Below are 27,026 nucleotides of genomic sequence, written 5' to 3' on the forward strand. Positions count from 1 at the left end.
GTTTAATCTCTAGTATTTATTTTAGTTTCTAGTTTCAGTCCTTCTTAGTTCTCCTTGTATCCTTACACAGATCAGCCCTAGAACTTTCTCCTAAATCAGTTTTTCCCTCTGTCACACAATTTTCTTTCTTATATTCCTTATCTTCTACACTAGAAATTTTAGAAGACTCTAATATCTGTCCTTGTTCTCTGTCAAGCATTACCTCCTGGTGGTCTCACACAATTGCTATTAGTCATTGAGAGATGTGATGACTCTTCTTGATTTTTCAGTTTCAGGCTTCAACTGAAAACCTCAGCTAAGATATGCCTTCTTCTTCATAGAGAGAGATGTGGGTTCTCTCTTTGCTCTTTTAATCTAACATCTAAAGACTTGATACAACTCTTTCAAAAATGCACATTTAATCTTGATTACAGAATAAATGATTCAATGGTTTTCTCCCATAAGAAATGATCTGTCAGTTTTTCCAATCCTTTACTAGAATGTGTTATCCTCCCCAAAAGAATTCTTACCTCTGGCATCATGCTCTAGAAACAAGAAAGCACCTTAGCTAATTAGTGCCTTCAGTCTTGTCTATTTTCTTTTAATTTCTATTTCCCACTCACTAAAGGCAGGGTAGGAAGCAAATCAAAGAAAAGGTTATGAGAGAGACTGTACTTAACTTTTCTTTTTCTTGTTTCTTCTGATAGATGAAAGAAGGTAAAGGAGATGTAAGAAACAAAACTGAGAGGTAAGATTATGCTTTTCTCTTCTCCTTGGGTAGTATTTCATCTGCTCAGAGGAAAGAAAGAGCATTCTGCTGTTATGAAGAAAATTATGTTTATGATTGATTTCACATAAAACCACAGAAATGGGGAAGTAGGGAGCCATATATAAACCTATGGCTTCAAACCAAAGCAAGTAGATAAAAAAAGAGCCAAGAGATTTCTTTTCCTTTAAAATCATAAGATATAATAACTATGCATACATTCAAGTAAGATCTATTAAAAGTCTATTATGTACAAGGCAGTAAATACTAAGTGCTAGACAAAAAGGCTATACCTATATTCTATAACAGGAACACAAGTATGTACAATGATAAGTAAATAGGCATAGATAATTTGAAGAGGAAGCAAACACTGACAGCTGAAGGTGGGGTAAATGGATAACACTGCTAAAATTGCATAAAATCAAGGATAAAGTGGCATCACCACTGAGCCTCAGAAAATTAAATTTCAGAGAAGAGATGATAAAGCAATACATTCTAGTCATGGAGAATAGCTTATGTGAATACAGAGAGACAATAGAATACTGAACTTGGGAAATAGCTAGTTGGGACAAAACAAAGAATGCATGACAGGGAGTAAAGTGAAGTAAGTCTGGAAAAATATTTTAAAGACAGAAAGATATTTTAAAGACATGCCATGCTGAAGAATTTATGTCTTATCCCATAGTCAATATAGAGTTATTGAAGATTATTGAGCAAAGGAGTGATGTGGTAAGATGTGTTCCTTAAAAAGATTATTTTAACAACTGTGTGGAAAAGAAACACGGAGAAGCAAGAGAATGGAAAAAGGAAGACCAATTAGAAGTTATTTACAATATTCCAGGCAAGTAGGGATAAGGCTGGAACTGGGACAGTAGTTATAAAAATGGACAGAAGACCACAGATAAGAGAGATGTTAAATATTTCATCATTGTTTGAATGTGGAACATGAAGAAGAAAAAATTAGGGATGACTCAGATTAAAAACATAGGATTTTATTCTTTTTTTGGGGGGGAAGGCAAGTCAATCAGGATTAAGTGAGTTGCTCAGGGTCATACAGATAATAAATGTCAAGGGTTTAAGGTCATATTTGAGTTCAGATCTTCCTGACTCAGGATTAATGCTTTAATCTACTGCACCATCTTGCTGCCCCTTAACTCTAATCAAAAAAGGGAAATTTTAGATGAGGGAACAATTTAAGCAGGAAAATAAAGAACTCAATTTGGATATAACATTAGATTTAGAGCTTGAAGAGACATAGTTCATTTAGTTTTATTTTCACAAAATCAAAGAATTTAAGAATTAGCATGGTTCAGAAGAAAGAGAGACTGGATTTAAAGAGACCAAACTTACAAGAGAATTACAATACTCCAATCATTAAATGGTTGAACAAGAGTGGTTAAACAATAAAAATGTCAAATTATACTAATCTCTTTGAAAAGCTTACTTTTTAGTCATCATGTGTCTGCTCGTAGTGGGGAGGCAGTATTGTTCAAACCTTAGAAAGAGAAGCCCTCATTACTTAGGCTTTGCAACCCAAATGGCTTTTCTTTCCAAACCCACTCAATTAATTTGAGATAATGTCTGAGTTTCTATACAAAAAAATAAATAAATAAAACAAACCTTTATTGTTAACAAAAAAAATCCTCTTTACTTGTTGTGGATCAACAGGAGTTTTTAACAAACAATAAAAAAGTTGAGGTACAAAATATCGAGGAAAGAAGGAACTTTTAGAGATCAAGGGGTCCAATCACCTCATTTTAATGATGATGAACTAGCCTCTTCTAAGGGTTCACAGAGAATTGAGCCAAGATACAACCCAAGGACTGGGACTCAAGTATCAATCCCCAAACAGAAAGGACCAGCATTCTGGGAAAACCACCTTATACAGGAGAAATAAAGCAGAAATACAGGATACGTAAAATAGCATCTAACAATTCTACTCATTTAAACAACTCAGTTTATAGATGGCATCTTAGAATGGAAAGCAGGTTTCATGAGGCTTTAAGATTTCAAATATAAAGAAGGGAGAAAATAGTCTAATTATGTCTACTAAGTCAAATATTGAAGTACTGGTAGTTCAATGGATAGAGGACTGAGCCTAGAATCAAGAAGACCTGAATTCAAATCCAACTTCAATCACTTCCTAATTGTGTGATCCTGGGCAAATCATTTAACCACTCATTACCTAACAAAATGGATCCACTGGAGAAGTAAATGACAAACCACTTCAGTATCTTTGCCAAGAAAATCCCAAATGGGGTCATAAAGGGTTGGACTTAACTAAAAATGGCAAGAGTCAAAAGTAAGAAGTAGTAGCTAGCAGAGAGTGAAAAGAATAGCAGTAGCGAGATCCAGTAATTCACAAGAGATAGTCCAAGAAGGGGATTACAGGGGTCCTTAAACTTTTTAAATAGGGGGGCAATTCACTATCCCTCAGACTGTTGGAGGGCCGGACTATAGCAAAAAAAAAAAAAAACTTTGTTTTGTGGACCTTTAAATAAAGAAACTTCATAGCCCTGGGTGAGGGGGATAATTGTCCTCAGCTGCTGTGGCTGGCCCGTGGGTCAGAGTTTGAGGACCCCTGTCGGTAAACTAACAATCTCATGGTCTCCAATGCTTACATACAAAGTGTGAGTAATAAAAGAATGAACTAATAACTCCAAGAAAAAGAGGAAAATTTCACTTCAAAGATATCACGGAAACTTAGTGCACTAGGATGCACGACTAGAATATGGCTACAATAGAAAATCTTCATTTGTGTCTTTATATCTTAAGAACAAAGCATGGCACTTTACCCTTGATAAATGCTTGTCAATAAAGAATGATATTATAAACAAATTAGAAGAACATAGAATAATTTACCTCTCAGATCTATGGAAGAAGAAGAAATTTGTGACCAAATTCTTCTTCAAGTCCTGAGACCCAGCCTCTGTAGGTCGGGCAGCTTCCCCTTGCCATGTCCTATCAGAAATCCCAGTCATATTATGTGGGATGTAGACACCAGATGGTGGCAGCCACTAAAAGTTGGGGTTTGGTCATGTGAAGAATTCACAATGGCCATTCTCTTTGTCAAAAGATTGGTTTATTTAGGGGAATATGTTACAGACAAAATGAAGTGATACAATACCAAGAATTGTAAAAATGAAACAGAGTTGGGAAAGCATAGAAAGACAAATTTCCTAGTGGAATTCACAATTACTCAGTAGAAAGGGAGAATTTCATGAGGTTGAGCTGGCAGACTAAATTCTGAAAGGGACTTAGCATCCCAAAAGAGTTAATTATCTGTAAGGAGGAGAAGTGGAGTTGAGAAATATAGTGGAGTTAGGGGAGATAGCACATTGCATGGAGAAGGGGAAAGGGGAAAGACCCTACAAGGCAGAGTGCTGTGGTGAACTGCAAAGGAAGGCAGCAGCTATGGAATGGTCCATAAGTAGATTTTATAGAGAAAATTTAACCTCAGAGCCATGACTGAGATTTCTGACAGGGCCTGGCTAGGTGAGGCTGCTGGAGACCCCTAGAGAGGGTGGGTTTCAGGGATTTGACATAACCTGGATTTCAGACTGCACAAGAGTGGGACCATGGAGCTAAACTGATTTCTATCAGGGCCTTTTCCCTGCCTGCTTCAGAGATTAATTTTTATCAATTCCTCTGCTAACTACACCCAACATTGAAAACCTCATCAATATGGCTGAGGTTAAACTTTACAAATTTATTTGTGGCCTCTTCCATGATAGCTGCTTTCCTTTGGACCAGTTAGTGTCTTCTTACTCTTTGCCTCATGGTCTCTCCTAACTCCACCATGACTTGTGGTGACTCTCCTGACCCCACTCCTCATCCTTTTAGCTAATTCATCAAGTCCCTTTCAGGATTTAGCCTGCCAGCTAAGGGCATACCCCATCTTCAGGGAGTGACAACTTTTAGTGCCTGCCTTCATCTGGTGTCCACATCACCCACATCATTTATATTGTGCCTATTATATGCCAGGGCAGCTAAAGTGGTGCAATGGCCTAGACGAGTCTTCCTGAATTCAAATCCAACCTCAGAAAATTATTAGCTGTGTGACTCTGGGAAAGGTACTTAATCATGTTTCATCATCTATAAAATAATCTGGAAAAGGAAATAGCAAATCACCCTGGTATCTTTGCCAGGAAAACTCCAAAAGGTGTCACAAAGAATGAAACACAACTGAAAAATGACTGAACAACAAAAATTATGTACCATTGTGCTAAATGTCTTTTTATAAATATATATTTGTATTTATAACTAATATATATATCAATATCAATATCTCGTTTTTATAAATATTTCATTTGATCCTGCAAGAGAGGTGCTATTATTATCCCCATTTTACAGTTAAAAAAAACAAGGCATATGGAGTTTAAGTAACTTGACCAGGATCACATAGCTAGGTAGTATTTAAAGTCAAATTTGAACTCAGACCTTCCAGCACTCTATGTCACCAGCTTGCATTTTAAGAAGATATATTCTCACCACCAAAAAAAAAGTATTGAACTAGAAGGTACAAATATAGTGAAGAATTCTGAGAGGAATACAAATAGAAAGAGAAAAAGAAGAATTATTATTGAGAGAGGCTACTACACATCCATTTGGACTAAAGCAAATATGTGAGTAGTTTAGAAAACAGATCACTAATTCCCAGGCTAGCATGACACAGCAATGATGGGGAACTTCAATTAGTCAAACATCCCCTGGTGTCTTTTCTCTGATAAAAAGAAAAGCAGCTAATGACCTTCTTCATTTACCTTAATAATTTCACTCTTTACAAAGTGTTAAAGAGAGAACTTGTTGTTCTGAGTGAAATTCTTATCAATAATGAGCAACTTGTTATCAGAAAGAAATGATGAAAACCTCTAGGTTTAGAATCTGTGACAGAGAAACCTAGTGAGCGGGTCTGATCCACCCCGAGATTTGAAGAGAGCAGTTCTCAGAGGACTGAGAGAAAGGAGTGAATTCATCTCCTTTCTTGCCTTGGGCATGGTGTCTTGGTCAGCAGTAGAGATCCTTCAGATCCCAGGCCCCAGTTAAATGTACCTTAGCTAGGTAAATAACCTGACTTCTTTGGGACGCAATTTCTTCATCTGCAAATGCGGAGGTTGAACTGGGGGTATTTAAAAACCTTTCATCTCCAAATATACGTTCATATGAAACAGGTAGGTAGTGGATAGAATGCTGGACTTGGAATCAGGAAAACCTAAGTTGATTCCATACCTCAATCATTTACTAGTTTTTAAGTCCCTTAATTTCTTTGTGCCTCAATTTCCTCAACTGTAAAATGCAGAAAATAATAATAGTACCTACTTCCCAGGGTAGTTGGGAGAACAAAAAACAGTAATAGTTGTTAAGTGCTTTAGAGAGTATCTGGTACATAGCAGGCGCTTAATAAATTGTTGTTTCCTTTTTTTCCTATCATCCCATAGCCTAAAGTGCCATAAAGGAAACTCTAAAATTCTAAAAAAAAAAAAAAAAATTGAAAACAACTATAGAAAATTCCAATGACATGGAAAAATTGTTGAATGTGGCTACACAGGGAACTCACTTAGCCATCTCATATCAAATAGAAAATGGAGGTAGATAAATTAATACAGAAGAATGTTGGTCCTAATTATTATTATCATTATTAAATGAATGCAAGGAGAGGTAAAGTTCAAAATGAGCTGCAGTCACCTATGAATTCTACAGATTGCACAAAGAGCTTCTCAGCTCTATTATGTCAATGCATTGGATAGTGATAATGGACTACTCAATTGCTATTTTGATTCTGTTTTCTCTGTCAGATAAATGGATCTTTACGATAGAAAGTAGAGAATAAAAAAATGTTTTAAAAGACGTTGAAACTCAATTATCTTAGAGGAGTCTAAGAGAACATCTAGCTTCCCTTAATGACCTCACATTGTTAAACCTAGAGAAAAGAAACCCAAGGCTATTGAGAAAACAACTGTCAGATATAATTGCTGAGCCACTCACTGTAGGTGGCCTTTCAGAGTTCCTGGAACATAGGAGAAAAGACTACTGAAAGACTGGAGTACAGCAAATATTGTATTGATTTTGAAAAGGGGAAAAGAAAAGCCATAGACTGTTGAGCTAGATTTTGATCCCCAGGAAAATTTTAGGTAGTTTATGAACAGTTATAGAAGCTGTGATCACTAAAAGCCATCAATAATAAATCACTCAAAACCTTTTCTGTCACAATCATTAGACTGATAGCTATATAGATACATATCTATGTAGATATATACCTGTATTTATTTTCAGCAAAATATTTGACAAAGTCTCCCATGCTATCCTCATGAACAAGATGGTAGAATATGGACCCAGTGATAATACAATTAGGTCAATTCAAAATTAGTAAAATGACAAAGCCCCCAAAGATTGTTGATTCATGAATCAATGTCAACCTAGAGGCAAGTTTCCAGCAGAGGACCTCAGAGAACTGGGCTTGACCCTGTTTTTAACATTTTTATAAAGTTAAAAAATGTATACAAACACACACGAACTCATTGGTACCTTGTCATTCTTCTGCTTTAAAATTCAGTGAATTCAGTATTCAATGTATTACAATGAGAAAAAAAAAATGCTTTATCACTTGACCATTGTTCCATACTCATCTCCCTTGGTTGAGGTCTTCGTTGGGCAGTAGGGATAAGGTTGGCCAAGAATACTGCCCAGTCCCTACCACAGCTCATATTACCTTCCATGGGTAGCAACTCAAAAAAAGTGCACAGCACTGTCAGGCTGGCATCCACAATACTAAGATGGTCTGTGAAGGCTGGCAGACCATGGAGAAGTTCCTGCAAGATGATGGGCTGCAGCATATAGTCTCCTCGTTCTCAAAATGTCCTGGAAGGAACTCAGAACACCCAGTGTGCTCATCAGAAAGAGAAGCAGCAGGGCAGGAGCAGTGGCAGTGATATGGGCAGAGATAGCAGCAATGGAGGCCCTAGGATTCTAGCAACCCGGAGCCCCAAACTGCCACTGGAGCTCTGGACAGCCTAGAATGTGGACCCTAGCTTTGGCCTCCAGATCCAGGCTTGCCCCCCATCCCAAGAAGCTTGGACTATATGGGGCTGGTATGGAATATAAAAGCTGTGATTCTTCCCAGAAATAGAGTTGGGTCAAACAGAGAGGAGCCAATTGGTTTGACCTGGCTTGTTTCTCTGCAATTAGGAACCCAACTTGCCCCTTTGAAAAATCAAGTGGGGAGAGACAGTTAGGCTTCAAACTAAAGATGCACTCATGGGAAAAATTCCTTTGGTACACATTGTTTTCACCACTTGTGCCTTCTGGAAGCAATTAAAGATGAGGACTGAAGTATCTGTGTTTATGTGTATGTGTGTAAATATTCTACTATACTATAGAAATGCTTGTTTTATTTATTAAGTTCAGAATAAAATAAACTTAACTTAATATATATAAAGGGCAGCCATGAAGAAGGAAAGAGTTAGACACAAAAAAAGCATATATATATACTAAAATCTACAATATATATGTGAGTAATTATAAAGGGACAAGCATTGGGGGAAAAACATTTGGCTTCTGTTTAGTGAGATTAAAAGAGTTTATGGATATAGATACATAAGCCTTGGATCTTTTTGGGAACCAAAGTACCTTCCTACTTTCTTCCTTCACCACTTCTTGAGTTAATATTCACCTTTTTATAATTTGGATCCTCAAAGTATGGAATATGAAGCACTGTCTGTCTCTGTCTCTGTCTTTCTGTTTCTGTCTCTGTCTCTATCTTCCTCTTTGTTTTGTCTCTTGGTCTTTTTTCTCTCTGTGTGTCTCTCAGTCTCTGTCTTTCTGTCTCTGTCTGTCTGTCTCTGTCAGCTTACACTAATCTTTAATATAAAGGGAAACCTATGCAACTGGCAACACGTTGCTTATTTTTTATTTTGTAATGCTGTTGTCATTCAGTGGTGTCTCAATCTTTGTGACCCCTTTGCATTTTTCTCAGCAGTTCATTTTACAGATGAGAAATTGGGGCAAACCAGGTAAGTGACTTGTCCAGGGTCACAAAGCTAGTACGCATCTGAGGCTAGATTTTAACTCAGGGAGAGGAGCCTTCCTATCTCCATCCATTGTGCCCCCTTGTTGCCCCATTCTGTTATGCACTAGAGGATAATGTCCTCATTACATGAGTACTTAGAATACGATTTTCTAATAAGGAAAAAACGTGGGTTAATTAAAAACATATCATGCCAAAATAAGTTAGTTGCTTCTTTGATTGTAATTACCGATTTGCTGGAGAGGCAAATAAAGTAAGTGAAGAGACTTAATTTAGATAGCAGCTTGACATCCATCCCCAATATTGTCTCCCAGAAACAATGAGTGCTAATAGTACAAACTAAATTAAACTATCAAATAGATGACTTCAAATCCATAGGATAACAAATCATGGATGTTCTGTAGCAAGGGGAATATGGTAGGTATCAGAACTTATGTTCAAGTAATGAAGCTAGATAAACTTGCTTGACAGAAAGGCAGCCAAGAATACCCTTCAGAGTGTGCATTAAGAAGAAATCTGGGCAGCTGAGTGAGGTCTCAGAGGTCTAGGAGAGAATACAGAACTTGGAGATGGAGCCAAATAAGCGATGAGTAACTAGGGAGGGCCCTAGTAGGAGGGTAAATAAAGCATGAAGTCTTGATAGTCCAAGCACTGAATAAATGGTAGGAAGATGTAACTTGAGGTAGTCAAACTGGGGTTCAGAGTAGGACTCCTGTCCCTAAAAGGACTGGCAGAATGAAAACTGGGTCATAATTGCAGAATTAACTAAAGTATAAGAAAACTATCAATTAAGGAGTACAGGAGAGAAATACAGACCCCCCCCAATACTAAGAATGAAATTAAAAGGGAAGAACTCATCAGAATGGACATAGTTACTAGAAGCATAGCACAAAATCAAGTAGAACTAGCAATGGTAGGAGATGGTGGGGTGATAATTTTGCAAGTTAAATTTTAACAAGTGCCTATTATGTGCCAGCCACTGTGTTAAACACTTTACAATCATTTGATCCTCACAACCCTGAAGGGTGTTATTATTATCCCCATTTTATATATTAGAAAACTAAGGCAGATAGAGGTTAAGTGACTTAACTAGGTTCACACAACTACTAAGTAGTTAAGGCTAACCAAATTTGAACTTAGGTCTTCCTAGCTCTCACATCCAGGACTCTATCCCTTTCAACACCTAGCTGAAAATCTCTTTCTTTTTCAGTATGATAATCCAGATTGGTCCCAAGTATTACTACTACTTCTACTATTACTACTACTTATTATAATTATTATTATTACACCCTCAAAGATATGGGAGAGTAATAATAATTAAATTTAAAAGTCAAAAAATTAGAAGAAAGCAAAGAACACCAAAGACCAAGGTCTTTGGAAAATTCTGGGTAGCTACATGTGGCCAAAATAACAGAAACTAAGTTGGAACAATGTTAATACAAAGAACAACAAAATGATTACATCAATGCAGTTAACCAAAATTCTAGCTTCTCTGCAAAATGTTAAAGTGGTAGATCCAGATAAGATTCATAAATATTGACTGAAAAATTTCAGAATGAGACATATATTATTATCAAATTATTGAACAAGCTTCTTCTCTAATGAAAGCCCAATCTCAATGTACTTAACAAAAGACATTACCTATTTAGTGATAAACAGTGATAATGAATATTAGTGACTTCTCCAAATAAGAGCTAATTATATGTGTCCCTCATGTCCCAAAGTCCATTGGTATGGTACTCTTTCTTTATGAGTGAAGATCAATGCCTTGCCCATCATGAGGGGGAAAGAGAAGTCATCAGGAGTGAGAAAGAGCTTCAGTTCTTCCATCTTCAAATGTATTCAGACTTTGAGTTGCTTCAGGCCCTAACATCATTTTAGGGGCTTTTGACTTCCAGCTTCTGGAGAAAAGATGCAATCTGCCAAAGCCACTTTAGATTGATTGCTAAAGGGAAAGACTCTGGGAAGAAGCAGACATAAGAAGAGTTGGCAGTTTCTATCATCTCCCTATTTCCAGCTTGATAGTATAGAGACTTAGGTTGTACCAGTCAAAATCCATAAACACTTAAAAGAAAACAATATGCTGACTGAGGAACAAAAAACCCGAAAGTCCCAAGGGTAAAAAGAGCAACTCATTTTCAATTTAGTGATTATTGAACAAGCCAAGCAACATAGCATTTACACTAAATTTGTTACTAATAGCTAACATTTTTAAGCACATTCACAGAGTGCTTTAAATGTTATCTCATTTGATTCTCTCAACAATCCTGTATGGAAGGTGCTGTTAGTATTGTCTCCATTTTATAAATGAAGAAGTTTAGGCAAGAAACTGTGACTTGTCCAGACAATCAGTAGTTGAGGCAGGCTTTTACTCAAGTCTTTCTGACTCCAAGTCCTGGATTCAAATCACTGTCATCTAGCTGTCTATTGATTATTGAGCTCAAGTCTGAGCTCATAGCTTAGTCGTGAACCACAAATAATTTTTAAAAGATTCAAACATAGCAAGAATACCAGAAATATTGACTTGGAAAACTGTACTGAGTTTAAAAACATATCACTAACACAATAACATCAAATAAAATTGATATAAAATGTATAATTTTTCAGGGAAACAAATTAAATTCATTATGGTTCTGCCAGTTAAATCCAAAACTACATTTGGCTTCCAAATTAAAGAAAGTGCCAAAACAAAACATCTTATTAAGCATACATGACATGTAGATGACACAAGTTTTATGTAAATAGATGACATCAAGTTTTATGGCTTTAATGAAAAACTACTTAATTTCATAAAAACTTTCTTCACAATATTAAAATATCATTTAGATTCAATCAGTATAGTTATTCATATGTGTCAAGGAGGAATATAAATTGAAGGTTTTGAGCTTAAATCCAAAGGTCAAATAGAAGCAGTGAATAAAGGCAATACTTGTAAATACCTTGGTATTCTTCACTCAGGACACTTTTAATGTAGATTCACATCTGTATGTATAAAAGAATAATGGTCATCCTGAAGTCAAAACTGAATGAAAACAACAAATTCTGCCTTCATACTCAGTCTTGAAAATGAAAACAACATTTGAACTCCATCACAAGCCCCTCCACCTTTCCCATATGACATGCAATCAAGGTTATTGGCCAAGAAATTACAGTGTCTGGAGAAATACGTCTTTAGGTTGGAATAAAAAATCCTGGTACATTCTGGTTCCAGAACTAACAGGGCCATAACTGTATAAAAAGTCAGTCTCCTTCCTTCCCTCTGATCCTAAAGGAGATGGGGAAAAGATACTTCAAGATGAGTGAGAAGCAAGCATTAGCAAGAAATGGCAAGCAAGGTGAGACAAGAAGTGAGAAGCAAGTGCAGAGGGGAGAAAGAGAGGAGTTCTGTCTGTGTTAAGGGAAAAAGCTACTGCAGCATGGCCACAAAAAGGGGCTGGAGAATGGGAAAGAACACAATCAGTGAGGGAAGGACTGTGCCCCAGCTCTGCCTCAGCATCCACACTCAAGCCACTTCAGCTGCAAAGCCAAAGGAATGGAGGAAATTCAGAGGATTCTGCGAATGTCATAGTAAGACCATGGGGTAGAGCAATAAAATTCCACACAGGTAAAACCCAGTGAATTCTCTAGTTGCATCCTTTCTGCCTCTTATCCTGGCTCTCTCATTCTTTCTCTAGAGAGAATAAAACTGGTTTTCTAATCTTTGTTCATTAAGGCTCCAGTTTCAGTTTTGCTGCTGGCTTTAAAAAATGATTTCTTCAAGACCATAGAGGCCATTTATTATCTTATTGATTTTTTTGTGTCCTTGGGGTAAATGCCAAGGGGTGGGGGGCAAGTAAGTGTTGAGGTAGCCAAAGGGAGAGAATTATAAATGTTTTAAAGCTAAAGGGATACTCTTGTAAAATCTTAAGGATTAGAGCTGTAAGAGACTTTTTTTCATATTTTAGAGTTTCCCAAGAGCAGAGCAGATGAATCTCGACCAGTAGGTAGACTTTAGTGCACCTGAGCCAGCAGCTGGCAGTGGGGAGGGGAAGAATAGGGATTTTAAAAGAACAGAATGGATTTCTTGATATGACTTCCTTGGGGATCCTTGATATTATTCTGATATTTTTTATTTTCTTTTTTTGTTTCATTTTGCATACTGAGCTCTCTCCCTCTCTTCTTTCTACCCTGCACTAGAGAAAGCCAACATCTGACACAATTATACATGTGAAACCATATAACACATGCTTCCATTTATCAGTTATTTCTCTGAGGTGGATAGCATCTTCTCTTCTAGGTCCTCTGAAGTTGGTTTGAAAGTTCATCTTAGGATAGCTTAGCCATTCACAGCTATTCTTCAAACAATATTAGTATTACAGCATACAACGTTTTTTAATTTTTTTCATCTGAAAATTGTCTTGAACTCATTATCTTTAACCCTAAATCTTTCCCTCTTTCAAACTTCCCCATTATTGTCAAGGACACTACCATGTTCCCATTTACCCAAGTTTGCAAATTACATATTATCCTTGACTCTTCATTTTCCACATGCAATCCGATACCAAGGTCTATTGATTTTTACCTTTGTAACATCTCTCTTCTACTGTGACACTGCCCTCACTTTAGTAAAATCACTTCACACCAACTAATGAAATAACCTTTTACTTCATCTCCCTGCCTTAAGTGTCTTATCCCTACAGGCTAACCTCCATTCAGCTGTCAAGTTAATCTTCCTAAAGCATTGGTCTAACCATGTTATACCCCTCACACTATTCAGTAAACAGCAGAATAAAATACAGAATACCATATGGCACTTAAAACTCTTCATCGTTGCTCTCCTCCTACCTTTCTAGTCTTTTTACTCCTCCATCCATCTGCCCACTCCCAAACACCCAGGTCCAGTGACACTGCCTTGTTATTCCTAACATAAGCACAAGACATTCTGTTTCCAAACTCCAGGCATTTTCACAGGAATGTTCCTCAAATCTAGAGTTCTCTCCTCACTCCATCACTTCACATCCCAGCTAAAATCCCATCTTCTACAATAATCCTTTCTTGATCTCTCTTAATGCTAGCATCTTCCCTCTGTTCATTTTCTCCAATTACCTTGCATATATTTTGTTTGTAGATATTGTTTACATGTTGTCTACCCCATTAGACTGTGAGTTTCTTGAAATTTCTGGCCTTTTTGTATCCCCAGTATACTACATAATAAATGTTTTTTGCCTAACTGCCTGACTTTCATTATGAGTTCTGTTAATGACACAAATATTTGGATAAAATGCTATTGACACACAATTTAAGAAATTTACTTAATTTTGCTCCAAAATAATGTATCTGCTCAACAAATGAGGCCAAAACTTAGACATTTGGAGTGTTACAAAACTGCTGCTAACAGATGTATAGCGGTTGCCAGGCAACATCATGCATTGTTATTTCTTCATCCTAAATTCCCAATTCACAATAAAGGTCCTCAGAGTGAATCCATTGTTCATGGTGAGCTAAATACCATTCTTCTTTGTAGCCATTCAATCTAGAAAAGAAATTACAACATATTGTTTAATCAACATAAAGTGATATGTTCAGAGCATTTAATATCTTCTCATAATGTAGCTTTATCCTTAATTTACTTTAAACTTTCCCAAGCAGACCTCCTTTCCTCACCCTTACCCTATCCCCATTCATACATACACTTTCAGTATGGGAGACATAGGAAAAAATGTTTAGTTTAGCAACATTAACTCCATCTTTATTATCTATATTATACAGAAAAGGAAATTCGAGCACAACCATGGTGAGTTATTTCCATAAATTTGCAGCTCCTCTACAAAAAGTATATACTTACAATCTACAAGTTTTCAATTCAAGTCAAACAGCACTTACTGAGAGTAATTACAATACTAACTGTAATTTTCATTCCTGATACCTAATTGCCATGTTTAATCAACTGTGTAACTTGAAACTGGGATATTCTAGGAGCATACCTTTGTGGTAGCCCACTGAAGGCTGCATTTATTAAAATGTTCAGTTCAAAGTATCAAGGGCTTCCTTCCAGGCCTTGAACCTAACCTACTGGTAATACTCCCATAGAATGAAAAGAAAGAAGGATTTAGACTCTGCAAGCAAGGCCTTAGATAATTGCTAAGAAGTTGGAAGAGACTATTAAATCAATATGCAATACAGTAGAAGCTCATTTGCTTACATTGATTGGAAACAAAAGCAATCTGTATAGAATAAAAGCTCACAAAATTAGAGTCATTGTAAAAGAAGACTAGAATGGGTGACTGAATAAATATTTTAAAAGAAATGCAATTTTATTTATTTCCAGTACCTATAATGGAGTAGGATAGCAAAACATTGAAGATGTAAAAAAAATTGTAACTGGCATACCAAGTACTTTCATATATACTGGTACTTCTAAAAATGCATGGGGGAAAAGGGTACAAGTCACTTTGTATTTAGGATTCAATGAAAAGGATATGCAGGAACTTCTGAAGTGATCACATTAAAAAAAAAAAGACCTCAATGAAAGGTAGGTGACAGGTGACACAGGAGAGTTTTATTTTTCAAAGGAATTCTGGGCAAATTATATGCAAGAATGGGTAGGGCAAACCATTTGAGTTAAAGATGATCTCATGACACTAAAAACTAGTTAATTGAAAGATAGAAAACTTAGAAGGAAGAAACAATGATCCATCTGGTTGAGTAATGATGACAAATATAAAGGGATTAGTTCTTACATTCTGTGCTTTTGCACTCTGAATCTGTTGGGCAAAGATAGATTTTCTTCACCTCCTGGCAAAAAAAAGTGAGCCTGTAAACTGTAGACTAGTGAAGTTGACATACAATAGAAAATCATATAATAGATTATCAAAGAGATGGCTAACAGACATCTGAGAAAAGATCACAAAGAATCATTATAATTTAACCAAACTTAGGTCATTCCAGACAAACTTCTGAACTGGCATATCAGGGGAATGGTACAAATTGACTTTGCATAGTCAAGGTACCTGGCAAATTCTCTCAGATTATTCTTCAGTCAGTCAATAAACATTCATTAAAAGCCTACTATGTTCCAGCCTTTGGGCCAAGTGCTAGAAATACAGAAAGACAGAACCTGCCCTCAAAACATTTATAATCTAGTAGGGGAACAAACTAGAGAGATGTGAACAAAAAATCAATTCTACCTTAATAATATCTGTCTTGAGTGTTACCCTTTCCTCTGACACTGTCATAACCCCAAGTCTCATCCTTTGACTTTTAAACTACTGCAATAGCCTGCTTGTTGGTCTCCCTGCCTCCCGATTCTGTCCAATACAATCCATCTTCTACTTAACTCTCAGATTGATTTTACTAAAGCACATGTCACCCTGCATGTTGAAGAAATTCCAGGGACTCTTTATCTCCTCCAGGACCAACATTAAATCCTCTGTTTGGTTTTCAAAGCCCTTCATAGACTGACCTCTTTCTGACTTCATGCACCCCATTTTTCCTATTTCCCACGCCCATATATTCAGTGATCTAGTGATGGTGGTCTCCTTCCCGTTCCTCTCATATTGATGAAACAACAGGTTGGAATGTGAAAAACTGTAGCCACAAGGAGCCTTTTATTTCATAAAAAGGCAAAAATGGGCGATCAAGATAATCTAGAAGTGATCTGTAAATAAAGGAAAGACATTTAAAGGTCAGACAGAAGAGGAAGAAGGTAGTATCTAAAGAGTTAGGGAGAAGAATAAATTCTCATGCTATTATATATGTCAACAGCTGCATGATGGGAACCTGAGAAGTGGGATATGGTAAGAGTGTCTCTAATGAGCCTGCTCAGAAGAAAGGGTCCCTTCTCTGCAGGATCCTTTGGGTTGAGCAGACCAAAGATAAAACAGTTCCAGGAATGTGGCCTCTCTTTGTGTGTGATAAGGTTAGAGTTCACATCATTTCTAAGGGCTGTATCACATCAAAATGAAATTCCATCTTCTTACACTATATATTTTTATTGACTTTCCCCAAAGCCTAGAAGTCTTTCCCTCCTCATCTCTATCACTTTGCTTTCCTGACTTCCTCCAAATGCCAGCTAAAATTCCATCTTCTAAAAGAATCCTTTCCAGATTTACACACACACACACACACACACACACACACACACACACCCCTACCATAATGCAGTTCCTTACCTTCTGAGATTACTACGAAATTCTCCTGTTTATATTTTGTTTATACATAGTTTCTTTTTCATGTTGTCTCCTCCACTAGATTGTGAGTTCTTTGAGAGCAGGGACTGATTTTTTGCCTCACAATGCCTGGAATATAACAAGCACTGGATAAATACTTGTTGAGGAGTTGTTGACTAGACAAAAATAAATTGTTGTTGTTTTTTTAATTAATTGAATGAGTAGTTAAGGTCAATTTAGAAGTCTTCTAGTATGAAAACTCCAGGATCTGTTCTTGGCCCCAAGATTTTTAACATTTTTATTAATAGTCTGAAGGCACAGATGCCGTGCTAATTAAATTTGCAGAAGATATAATGTTGGAGAGTTTGTTAATATGCTAAAAGACAGTGACAAAAATTATCTTAATGGGCTAAGATGTTGTTGTTCTTGTTGTCCAGTCGTATATGATTCTTTATAATCCCATTTGGCAAAAATATTGGTCTTCCATTTCCTTCTCCAGCTCATTTTACAGATGAGGAAACTGAGATAAACAAGGTTAAGTGATTTGCCCAGGGTCATACAGCTAGTAAATGTCTGAGATAAGGTTTGACCTTCAGAAAATGTCTTTGTGACTCCAGGCCTGGTGCTCTATCCATTGCACCAGCTAACTGCCCAGTTCTGCTAAGACATTGACCTAGATCTAATAAGATGAAATTTAATTAGGACAAAATATAGTATTGCACTTGGGTTAAAAAAAAATAAACATCACAGGTATAAGATGAAGAAAGCTTAGGTAGATAAAAATTCATCTGAGAAAGGACCTGAGAGATCAGTGTGTTGAAAATTCAATAATGTCAACAATGCAATACAGAAGCAAAGAAAATAATGTGATCCCAGGTTGCACTATGAGAGAGAGTAGATACAAGAAGAGAAATTCCCTGATCTGAGAATTACATTTGGTTCTGGGTGACATGTTTTAGAAAAACAATTATGCTAGAAAACATCTGAGCCTATGACCACATTTATTAAAGATATTAAGTCCATGCTAAATGAAAATTTGTTTGAAACAACTGGGGATGCTTAACCTGGAGAAGTGATGATTTAAAGGTGACAAGATAGCACCTGGTTTCTCAAGTATTTGAAGGGCTAGCTTATACAAACAAAATTATTCTTATTGATACCAGAAAGTGAACAAGGAGAAATGCATAGAAGTTTCAGAGAGGTAAATAGGGAACTCAAATGGTAATAAGGCCACACGGGCCTTCAAATAAAGGCTGAATAAAGACTTTTTAAGCAAAATGTAAATGAGATTCTTGTTCAGATATAGGTTAGAATGAATCCCTTCAGATTCTGTAATTCTGTGGTTAAAATAAATACAAGCCAAAGTATGTTTGTAAGTATTCTGTGGTAAGAACTCTGAATGTTTCCTCTTTACAATGTTCTCTACATTATTATGTACGAAGAGGCAAATTTGATAAGCAACACACAGCTCCTGTTCAAATGACGGGCTTTTGGGGAACATGAAAACTCAAATATTCACAAGCCTCATTTACAGACCATCTTTATACCTATAATACATATATTAATATAGTGCCAGGAATATCTGCTCTTGTTCTCAAATGGATGCTTTTTGTTTTTTAATATAGTTTTATTTTTTCAATTACATGTAAAGACAATTTTTAACATTCTTTTTATGAAATTTTGAATTCAAATGGATTCTTTTAAAGAGTATTTCTTCTTTAATTGTGTTTTTTAATTTAGAAAATATTGTTCTGTATTTTAAAAAAGAAACCTTTAAGAATGAAATTGTGTCCTTTAATTTACAGATGATGAAAGAATTCCCAATTTCAAATCAGGAGATCAAGGTTCTCCTTCAGTGCATCATATCTCTTGGCCTCAGTTTCTACATTCATAAATAAAGGAGTTGAAATGGATTATCATTAAAGTCTCTTCTGCTTCAAACATTCTATGACCAAATTTCCTTTGATGGCAGAGAGAGATAAAACCAACATCAAACACAGGGGATATTCTACAGTTTCCCTGCCAACAGAAAGATCTCTACACCTGGAAGTTTGAACAAGAAAGTATTAGGAAAGAATGTGATCAATCAATCACACACTAATGGCCTACAAATGTATAAGAAGGCATAAGGGTAAGAGACACCAGCAGAAAGAGTAGGATTATAATTGGTGTTTTGACATTTTAAGAGAAGAGAAAAAAGTCTCAATCTGTATTTTTTTATGGAGCCATTCTAAAACATTTTGGAAAGAAATCTCTAGACAGTGACTCATCACTAATGACTTTTTCAATTCCTATTTGCTATGAATATCTGGTGGGTTCTGACAGCTAACTGGAAAGCGTACACAAGTTGGAATGATTATGACTTTTGGGACTTAGCTATTTCTAAACAATGCCAGACATTCAGATTAAGCTGAAAACTCAAATCAAAAATCCAGCTAGGTCACTTCCACGATGTTAAATCATTCTGATGTTTGGACAAAACCAGTCTTAACAATAAGTAATTTATAATAATGTAAATTTTAAAAGGCATTTTCTGGACAACTGCCCTATAAAGTTACCTACTTCACAGTTCAAATATTATTTCTCTCATTTGAGAGATAAAGCAATTGAGATTTAAAGAGATATAATGACTTTGCCAGTGTCATAAGCTAAGTGTCAGAGTTAGGATTCGAACCCTAGCTGCAAAAGTTTTTCATTTCACTGCTATCTTCTCCACGCAGATCTTCACTCAGAAAAAAACTGTAATTGCTGAAAGAAAATAAAATCTAAGCAAACCATGAGACTTGTTTCTTGTAATGGTGGTACAAATGAGATGCTATATTTAACACAGTTCTTCCTTCCTCCAGACTAATCCTGGTTCAGGAAGGCTATGTCCCCAAAGCCCAAGTAAGCTCTAGCAGGTGCTGCCAAGTTGAGAAGGTGTTGAGTTTGGTTTCCATGACAGACTAAATGTTCACTTCTTGGGGATTATTCAAGCTAATTTTAAAGAGGTTCATCATGAAGTTGGCTCCAGCATTATGAATTTTCATGACAATTTTACCTTATGGAGTCATCTTACCTCCATGCCTCCAAGTACACACTAAGGTTTGAGTAATTCATAAGGTTGAGTAATTCTGCAAGATGCCAGTAATTACTTTTGAAACATCACAGTCTAATACTAATGTTTAATCCTTAAATATTCTTAGTGCCTTTTTAATGGTTCTGATTTTAATTACTTGGCCAACGTTCCTAACAGTAAAATGTAAGTTCTTTGAGGGGAGGGACTGGTTCACTTTTATATTTGTATCCCCAAATAGTACCTGGCACATAGTAAGCACTTAATAAATACTTCTTGATTGATTATTCTTTACTTCAGATTCTGTTACTTCACATTTTCAGCAGCAGGAGTTCAGGAGTAACAGAAAAATATTTATTCTTAAAACCAGATTTGCTACCAATATTTGTCATCACCAAAAAAGCCTATCAGTTACTATCATTTTGGGCTCAGTAATGAACAATCATATCACTTCCCTTGTACTCAGTACTGGGTCTCATTTAATGTAAGCTTTATAATTCTATATAGAATTAGTAACTTTCTTCAAAATGCCAAGATTCAGGCATTCAGGCATTCAGGCAATAAATGTGAGAGTGGAGTGTCTATTTCCCCTACTAAGAAATCAGGTTTCCTTGGATGCTGCACTTAACACTGTGCCTCAAGTGAACTCTTTTTCCTTCAATATAAGTTGGATTAGTTGATCTTTTATCACAGTGCTTGGCTCATAATAGATGCTTAATAAATTCCAGAAGTGAGTTTCTGTGATTCTAGAATAATAGAAGTTATGAAATGGTTTACAATGAAATCTGCATTAGTAAAGGACACAACGCAGAGAAGCTAATTATGATACATTGAGAACAATAATGCCAGCCTATCTCTCCAAGGAAGATTAGCCAGTAGCCAGAATTTTAAAATAATAATAATAAGGCAAGAAGAAACAAGATTTAATTACTAATGATGAGGCAAGCCCTTATGATTCTGCTTAAACAAAATTCTATAATGCTACATAAGTGAGAGAAAAGACGGGTAGTCTTCACAGCAGGGAAACTGGAATCTGGTATGCATCAATATCTATCCATCACTCTTAGGACCTGTCCCCTCCACTCCATGCTGTTCTCTCATCTCTGTTTCCTGGTCTCATTCCTTCAAGTAATACCTAAAATCCCACCACCAATAAGAAGCCATTCCTGATATGTCTTAAAGCTATTGCTTTCCCTCTGTTCAACAATTTATCTTGTATATAATCCAGTAGTATATTCTGTTTGTGTAGGAGGCATATATATATATATGATAATTCATTAATATAGTTTCTCTGTGTGTATATATACATATATTTATGTAGTATATCATATATATTACATATGTACATATATGTGTGTATACATATATATGTACATATATAGATATATCCATATCTATATAATCTATGTATTTATCCTATATATTAGTGGTTCTCAAAGTATGGTCTAGAGAATCCTGGGGATCTCTGAAACCCTTTTAGAGGGTCTACAAATTCAAAAATAGTTTTTATTTCCAATATGGTAAATGTCTATAAATATAATCCAGATAAACAAAAACACTTTGGAGAGATCCTCAATAATTTTTAATAGGATAAAGATAACTGAAAACAGAAGTTTGAGAATCACTGCTATATACATAGCTAGTTTGTACATAGTTGTTTGCATGTTGTTTCTTCTATTAAAATCTTCAAGGGCAGGAACTGATTTTTGCCTTTCTTTGTATGCACAGATTTAGCATAGTGCCTGGTGCTTAATAAATGTTTGTTGACTAGTTAAATGAATAAATGATTCATGCTCATTTCTGATAACTCCACTTCAGTAAGTGCTCCTTAAGGCGAGTCCTCAAAATTTTTGGTTCTTGGGATCCTTTTATATTTTTAAAAATTAAAGACCCCACTCTCAGCTAGGGTTTTTGCTTCAGTAGGTTATATCAATCAATGTTTACCATATTCGAATTCTAAACATTTTAGTATTATTATGAAAATAATAATAGTGATGCCTCATAGACCCTTCCTTGAAAGGGTCTTAGGGAGCCCCGAAGTTCCCAGAGTTGTACTTTGAGAACTACTGCTCTAAGGTGTATCAGGGTGTCCCTGACTTCCTATTGGAAAGGTACAAACCAGGAAATATGTGTAAAAAGCTTTACAAACTTTAAAGTTCTATGTATATTTCAGCTATGATGAGTGTGATTATTGCCATCCATTGAAATGGTTCCATGAGTGCCAAACCCCTATAATTTTACCATTTATATGCAAGCCAGAGTAATGTTGAGTGCAAGAGCTTCTATTTTAATAAACACTTTATCTGCCAACAACTACACAATGCTATTTCCAATATTAACACTTAAGTAAGGGTGTATAGATAAGGTAACAGAGAGAGAAAGACAGAGAGACAGAGAGAGAGAGAGACAGAGAGGAGAGAGACAGAGAGAGAGAGAGAGAGAGAGAGAGAGAGAGAGAGAGAGAGAGAGAGAGAGAGAGAGAAGGACAGGGAGACAGAGACAGAGAAAGCTAGAAGAAATGTACTAGACGAACTAAAGAGATCATTAAAGCTGAAACTGGGCTACTTAAACTAAACTGCCATAGGAAACAAAAAGGTAAGCATCTCAAAATCAAAGAAACTCTGAGTTCTCTGGAAGTAGCCTCAGGGGTCTGATAAGTACCTAAACCAGAGGCTGTTCTCCAACATACCAGACAAATAATCATTCAGTTTTCAAATGAAAACCTCCAATGAGTGTGAAATGACCAACTCTGAGGCAGCTCATTCCATTAACTGTCCAAGGTTTTCCTTATATAACTATAACTTCCACCCACTGTGCCTTATTCTATTTTCTGGAGTAAAGTGGGAGGGAAAAAAAACTCTTTCTCTTTCTCTGACAATCCTTAAATCTTGTCTTCAGTAAACTAACCATTCCTAGGAATTTTCTATCCCAGCCACAATTCATAACTTTCACTAGTAAAAGCCATTCTTCCAGGCAATTCCAATAAACTTTGAATAAAAAATGCCATCTGTATCCAGAAAAAGAACTATAGAGATTGAATGAAAATCAAGACATGCAATGTTCACTTCTTTTTTCTCTCTCTCTCCCATAGTTTTTCCCTTTTGTTCTGATTTTTCTTCCCAACATAATTCATTTTAAAAAATGTGTATTAAAAAAAACAAATAAAAGCCAATCTAACTTTATTCCAGGAGGTATATGTTCCTAATTTTCTCTGGACTTCAAAACGAAGCCATCGCTACTGCTGGCTCATCCTGGAATTTCCCTTGGGACATGGGGCACCCTCCTCTGCCATATAGTAACACACCCATTTACTCATCACACTATATCCCTCCCCAAGTAGAGTCCTTCTCCCATGGGGGAATTCCTCCAAAGCTTCCATTTAGTGGAATGTGGGAGGCTGATGTACTGTCATTCATCTCCCAGCACCATTCCTAACATGGACTACAAAACCTTCAGGACAGACTTTTTTATTTCTATCCCCAACCCCAAACTTTTTCTTCTCCCTTTTGTGAATTGTTTTCCCTATTAGAATGTAGGCCCTCGAGGGCAGGGACTATCTGCTTTTATTTTTTACCCCCAAACTGTGTTTGGCACAGTGCCAAACATTTAGTAAGCATTTAATAAATGTTCCTAGGTGGCAATGGGTAGAGTATCAGACCTGGAGTCAGGAAGATCTGAGATCAAATATGAACTGGACAAGTCACTTAACCCTGTTTACGTCAGTTTCCTCATCTGTAAAATGAGCTAGAAAAGAAAATAGCAAACTGTTCCAATAACTTTGTCAAGAATATCCTAAAAGGGAAAACAAGGACTCAGGCAAAACTAGGGGAAAATGGACTAAACAACAAAAAATATTTATTTCCTTGCTTCCATATAAAAATAAAACTTCAGTAAGCCTTTATTCTAAGGAATCGATTTTAGGTTTCTCTGGATAATTATAATGATAAAACTTGGCCCTGAAGAAGAAATGAAAAAATTCATCTCTTTCCAGATGGTTCAATTTACAGAGCACTAAGTTTGGAGTCATAAAGATCTAAGTTCAAATTCAGCCTCAGACACTTAGTTTTTTCCTGGACAAGTCATTTAACTTCTGTTTGCCTTACTTTCCTCATCTGTAAAATGAGAATAAGAATAGCATCTATTTACCAGGTTTGTTATGAGGATCATATGAGATAATAATTGTAAAGTGTTTGGTACAGTAAAGGGTTGGTACATAGTAATTTTACTTCATTTTCAGGAGCTGGTGGCATTATAGTTGTGTAATACCAAAGACATTATCCACCTCAATAATTCTGTTGATTAATTTAGTTCCTTTTTTCTCCTCCTTTTTCATTTTTGTCACAATAACCGGCTCATTCCAAAGGGGAAAAGGGAATAGATATAGTTGAAAATGACATATAAAAATGAGATATCAATAAAAATTAATTTTAAAAAGTCTTTATAATAATCTTGTTCATACCTAGGGGACTTTGGGGTACCTCTTAGTTTAAAATGATTAAAACACGGTTGTCCTGTGTTGTAATTAGCTATAACCATCAGGAAAAAAAATGTCCTTTGTCCTAAAATCACTCTTTATTCTAAAGCCAGTTAGAATCAATATGTCCCACACATTGTATCTTCCATTATGAAACACAAGGTCAGGTAGCTAGAAACTCTTCACCCTGGGGATGCTGAAAATCCTTAGGACTGAGAAGGGAGCACAATGCACTTTGCCTTTGTACATTTTCCTTCCTCAAGTTATTAAACCAGAACTTAATGACATTTCTAGCACACAGCGGGGAAGCTCAACAGACAGGGGCTTCAAAGAAGGTAGCAGCTCAGAATCAGACCAGATCTGAAAAATCAAGAACTAATTCCTGATTGAAAGCCATTGCACAGCCTTACACTCCAGTTTTTGAAGATTTTAATGGCATAATAACCAATGACCCATAGTTCAATACAGTGGAAAGCATACTATATCTGCATTTGAACTCTGGCTTTGATATTTATTTCCTGTGTAACCTTAGGATAGTCAAGTACTCTGAGCCCAAGAGTCTTTCTCTGTTAACTGAGAATCTTGGTTTAGAGAATGTCTAAAGCAGTGGTCTTGAACTCAAATAGAAATAGGGACTATTAAATCATACATTAGGGCCTCTGTAAGCTATATACTGACTTAGGAATGTTAATATTATATATTATTAATATTATCCCTTTTATTTGTCACATATTTTCCAGTTATACTTGAATCTGGTTTAGGCAGCACTCTGAAATGTTGTAGGCCATAGTCCATGTGCTACATGTTTGATACATCTCTAATCTAAGATCTCTTAAGTAATAATAATAATGACAATAATAATAACTAATATTTCTATAGATCTTACTATATGCCAGGCACTGTGCTAAGCACTTTGCAATGATTTCAATTGATCTTCACAACAATCCTGAGAGATACGTATTATTATTACCTCATTTTACAGATAAGGACACTGAGACAAACAGATTAAGTGAGTCACCCACATCCTCCTGACTCCAGGTTTGGTGTTCTAGCCACTGTACCACTCAGCTGTCTATCTCTTTTTACTTTACCCCTTATAAAATGCTTTATTTTTTTCAATTTCATTAAATTCTTCAAAATGTGCTATAAATTTAATGTATCATTTTTTCCCAATCCTGTGGAAGACAGTTTAGAAAATATCCCCAAATTGTGAATCTTGGTGGACAGAAAAGAGAGGGCTTAGGGGTTCCCCCAAAGGGGTTCCTACCTATATGGTCATAAGTAAATCACTTAATATTTCGTGTCCCAGGGAACTATCTAAGACTATAAATTACAGATAAACTGCCAATCAGAACTGACAGAGTATTCCCAATCAATGAGTAATTATTTATTAAGTACTTACTATATTCAAAGTACTAAAGATATAAAAACAAAAAATCAAGCTCCCAACCTTAGGTAGCTCATAGTCGATCCCAATGGGTGTTCCCTACCATCTGGATGTTAAAGAAATTCAAGTACTTCTTAATCTCAAAATCAGACTTGCTCTATTCTCCCAAGCAAAAATTTCCAACAAATCATTTTAAGCTTGTCCATCTTTCAACCATAATTGCATTCATTCATACATACACTTTGGTTGACTGAATAGTTACAAATACAAATATAAATCCTTTGCTGATAATTAATGTCTTTATGAAAGAGAACCCCAATATTTCTTATCAAATACAATGGTGTCTGTATTCTAAACTCAAAAGCATTTATGAGTAGTGCTGATGATTAGGCAGCTGCATGTTAGTCTTTATACTTTATTCTCTTCCAGATTGTACTGATGCTCCACATTTTCTCTATCACGCCACAAAAAAATCTCTTCACCCTGGAAGTTCACATCAGTCCTGGACTTCCCTCACTGGAAGCATGTCCCACCCTGTAACCTCTATCTCCTAATTGGGCTAGCTCCTTCTAGAACTACTATTTTAAGAAAATTGCTGACACCCTCTGTCTTTATTCTCCTTCAGGCTGCATTCCTAACTCTTTGAACTTTGTTTAATATGCCCCAACATTGGTACACTGCCACCACTCAGGTTGATCTTATAACTACTTCAAATAGACTTAGTAGCTTGTAATATAAGGTACTTGTGGTAGTTTTCTGGATAAAAAGAGATTTAAAAGTATTCTCCAACTTCCAAAAATTCTGTTTATTTTCCTGATATCACTGAAAGATATCCAGCAAATTTACTAATATTAGAGTAATTTTACTGAATATCATCATACTTTCTGGCTTTAGGGTGACAATATTAATAAGCCAAAATTCTATCATAAGTCTTTCTATTGCATTTCATAGCTATTAGATCCATTTGTTCCCATAAACCTGAAGTTTTCTTCTGTCCTTCAAGTAAGTATTAAAAATGTTGTCAGTAAGAATGAAGTATAAGCTCTTCAGTTTTGTGAGAGGAAAGTTGAGAACAAAAAGGATTAGGACTGCTGTTAGGATTTCTTGATGCTTTAGCTGGAAAATGGAGAAAACAACTAAGATTTTATTTAGCTTAAAAGGTTGACAGTATTTAATAATAATGATATGATCTTAT

The sequence above is a fragment of the Sarcophilus harrisii genome, chromosome 1 (genome assembly GCF_902635505.1).
Source record: "Sarcophilus harrisii chromosome 1, mSarHar1.11, whole genome shotgun sequence".
Classification (NCBI taxonomy): Eukaryota; Metazoa; Chordata; class Mammalia; order Dasyuromorphia; family Dasyuridae; genus Sarcophilus; species Sarcophilus harrisii.